Here is a 4,296-nt window from a genome sequence, read left to right as displayed (position 1 = left end):
GAGCCTAGAGCATAGCCAAAATGAAATGCCATTCAATTTGGTCATAAGCTTTAGCAAAATCTATTTTGGAAAAAATAGCCTACTGTTTGGACTTTTGAGCCCACTCCATACCTTCCTAGACAACAATGATGTTGTCAAGAATATATCTAGACTTGATAAAGCTAGTTTACTTAGGTCGCACAATTAAAGGTAGGAGGTGGTAAATTTTAAGAAAAATTGCCTTCGCAATAATCTTATATGACACATTAAGAAGGGTAGTGAGCCACCAACTATAAATATTCTCAAGATCTCTAGCTCTACATATGAATTTAATGTTTCCTTTATTGATAATAACTCCTAGGCTTTTAGAATGATATGCTTCAAGATAAACTTTGTGAAGATCGAGACCAATATACCCCAGAGGTGTTTGTAAAATTCATAGCAAAACCCATCACACTTGGGAGACTTATCATTTTCCATGGAGAAAACTGCCTCTTTAAGGTCTCAAAGGGTAAGAAGTTGCTCACATAAAGCATGTTGCTCAACTGCTAGGCAGTTTGGAGTAACAAAATAACACTTTTTGAGAGCTTCCTCCTAAGTAACCGAATTTCCCTACGAAGAAAAAATGTTCTCATAGTGATTAACAAATGGTTGTAGGATGCTAGAGAGACTAGAGAGAATAGAAGTGCCTTGTTTGATTTTTTTAATCCCAAAATTGGTAGGATAGGCTCAAAGAACCTGAAAGAACTCCTTCAAAGCTTTATTGCCAATGTCTAACCAATGGAGGTGAGCTTTGATGATGGCCCCTTGAGCAGCATAATTATCTGCAACTTGTTTGTCATGGAAAAGTTTGGCAAGTTGAATTTGCAAATCAACATCAAAAGGATTAAGGATGAGAGCCTCAGAAGATTTTTTGAGTGTAGTGGTAGTGAATTCATAAGACCGCCTTCTGAAAACTGCTAATTGCCACCCATAAATGTGCAGAAAGTGAGTGGTTCTAGTAATGATGTAATTGTCAAATAATGTCACATCTGGCAAGGGAATGACAAGTGAATCTCAATCCTTAGAAAAGGATAACAAATATTGAGAAGTAATCATAGCACAAGTAAGATGCTTTAAAATGCAGTTAGAGCTAGTTTGAAAGTTGGACCAAGTATGCCAAACCCCACTATGTTGGTGGCCGTTGGTATTGGGATAAAAAAAAGACCTAATTTATTGCACATGTAGTACTAGGCTTCTCTTTCCCCAGTGGTCTAGCAAAAAAACAAAATTCCATCTTTGTCAAAGGCCAACTCAACCATATTGAAGTCACCACACATAACCTAAGTAGCTAGAGGCAAGTTGTCAGCCATCTAGCCCCACAATTGAGATCTTTCCACAACATCATTGGGAGCATAAACATTAATGACTCCAAAATAATGATTGTTAATAGAAAGCAAAAGCCAAATGATTCTGTGCATGAGGTTAGAACTGTGCAAAATAATGGAAGAATGAAGATGAGGTGACAAGAGAGTAACTACACCACCTCTTCCAGCACTATGTTGAGAGGAAAACATAATGCCATCTAGGAAAATGATGTGACATGCAGAAGAAAGCATGAAACTAGAGATCTTAACTTCTTACATACATAGGAAATCTAAATTTTCAAGTCTATGATAGGTATCCCTAACATAGTACCTTTTGGAGAGGTCTGTAAGACCTCACACATTCCATGATAAAAAATTCATGAAAATTCTTCCATATCTTCCTTGTCCTCAAGAGAGGAGTAACTATTCTGTAAGAAAGTTGAAACTGGGTTAAAGCTAGAAGGAAAATCGTCTGGACTGATGGCTGGACGTTTCTCCTCTAGTTTCTCAGCACATCTGGGAGGACTGTGAGAATGCCACACATTCTGAGTCACTATGGAAGAAGTAGTAAGAGGGGTGTGAATCACAACAAAGGTTTTAACCCTAGTGGCCGCCTTAATCCCCTGTGAGCCAGGGTTTGAAACTTGTGAAAAACTAGGGTTTGGTTCTGAAAAAATGCTTGCATCCCTAAACTAGCTGGGGTTTGTGCTCCTATTGAGATAGGAGGAACTAAAATGATAGTCCCATATGACTATTTAGGAGCCAAGGGAGCCTCACCCTTGCACCCAATAGTAGTCCATTCTTCATTTTTCCCTTCTGCTAGTTTGGCAGGAACTTCTTTAGGTTGGGGTTTAACCCTAGGCATAGCCAAAGGGAAATCCCTAATCTTGTGCTTCCCTGACTAGCACCTATAGTAGGTGTTAGGTAGGTTCAAATAAATCACCTTCTAAGAGAAGGTTTGAGAACCAATCTATATTTCCATAGAATCCTTTAGATCCTTGGAAAGATCAATCTCAATGCAAACACATTTCTGAGGGTGAGCATTGAAAAAAAATTCATCTTCCTTTGTGATAACTTTTCCTAGAGTATTGGCAATGGACTCAATCAAAGGCCAACATGGCAAGGGTAAACCTGGGAACTGTAACCACATAGGAACCCTTAGATTTTTTTCATCAAAGATAGTGAAGTCTCTCAACCATCTTTGAAAAACAAGTAGATAAGAATGCATAAACCATGGTCCATTGCTAAAAACCACATATGCCTACGATGGGTTGGCAAAGCGAAATAAAAAAAACCTTGGTAAGATTTTGCACATCATCAAGGTGGGCTCCATGAGGAGTCTAGCTCTTGTTAATCCATTCTCAGAGCATAGCTTTAGGAGGAGTCCTACCCACAAAATACCCTACTAAGGTATTCTATTCTAACCAATCACAAGCAACATCAAATTCTTACAAAGGAAGGATGATACCAAGATTACCTCATGAAAAACCTTTGGGACAAATTTTCAAGGATGTTTATCAACAACCGGGTCACCACTGACCAAGGCCATTATAAACTAGCCTAAAAACTCCTATAGTAAATGTGGTTTGACAAGTTGAAACAACAAAAGGAAAGCCCAGACAGAGAGTTGTACGTAAGAAAACTAAAAATTTGCATGAAACCCTAGCAGAGCAACTCATCTCCCCCCTTAATGGCACCATAACTACATTTCAACATCATATGCACAATATTATTGAATGGGAAAAACCATGTGTATTATCTCTTATCGTATCAAAATACTCTCTTTCCATTTAGAAACTCCAAGTCATTGAGGGACACACATGCCACTAGCTAGAACACCAAATTCAAGGCCAAATGTGTATGAGATAGTTCATCTTTCAATTCTTAACCTTTATCCTCTTGGACAAAGAGGTTGATAATCATCTCTAAAACATGTCTTTTGAGTTTCAATCTTAACGTTTTTAGTTTTTTGAGGTTATGGTTTTGGGTTTGAAACACACATTTGGGATGTTTTTCTTAAGTCTTTTTGGGATGAGAGGTTAAGATTTCAAATGGAAACATGTATTTTGAACCTTGCTTCATAAAGTTTTAAAATTTGAAGGTTAATATCTCCATCAAAAATACGTGTTTTGACACCTTTCATTAACCTACCATAATTTGAGTCTCATGTGCTAGATTTTGAAAATTTGAAGTCTTGAGTGAAGCTGGAGGTGAGGCAGAAGCATTAATATCATAGAATTACTTAGAAGGATATGTATTGTAGGATCATTCAAAATTCAAATTTTAATACATTTGGAATTCATTAGGATGGTTAAGACAAAATTTTAGCATAATTGACAATAGTAAGATGGGGGCTGCAACTAGCTCTATCTGGGGACAAGGACTAACAAGGATGAAGCTCAAACCCAAAGAAACTAGAAAAAATCCTTATCCATGGGCCATAGAATCACATTGAGAAAACACTTTGCAAAGTACTGAACTAACACCAAAAATGGTATAACAGAATGCAAGAATAGACACATCAAAATTGAACAATAGAGCACAACAAGAACTTCAAACTAAATATGTACAAAGGTGATAGGGTACACACCTCACTGATGATAATGTTTCAAGTGTTTCCAATTATAAGGTGAGGGAAACTAGGTACTACTCACGTATGACAAAATGAAGGAATTTTGGCCCCATACTTGTTTGATTTGGAATGGGCCTCTCCATAAAGAATCAAACTATCCATGTAAACCCTTTGGATCCTTACATTTGTCTTAGAGAAAAACAAGATGACCCTCCTAGAGTACTCTCTTCTTGTCCCTCTTATCAAATAACTTCTTTACTTGAGCTTGATGTTCTTGAATTCTTTTTACCACCACTTCCCTTTCTTCTTCTAATTTGGTCAAATGAATTATCCTATTTTCAAGAGAAACTCTAAATTCATAATTCTTGATAGAATCTTACAATTTCAAAGTAGATAAAT

This window comes from Cupressus sempervirens, chromosome 7 (assembly GCF_028749045.1).
Source record: "Cupressus sempervirens isolate cs-2001-9-10 chromosome 7, ASM2874904v1, whole genome shotgun sequence".
Taxonomy (NCBI): Eukaryota; Viridiplantae; Streptophyta; class Pinopsida; order Cupressales; family Cupressaceae; genus Cupressus; species Cupressus sempervirens.
This window is presented reverse-complemented; position numbering follows the sequence as displayed.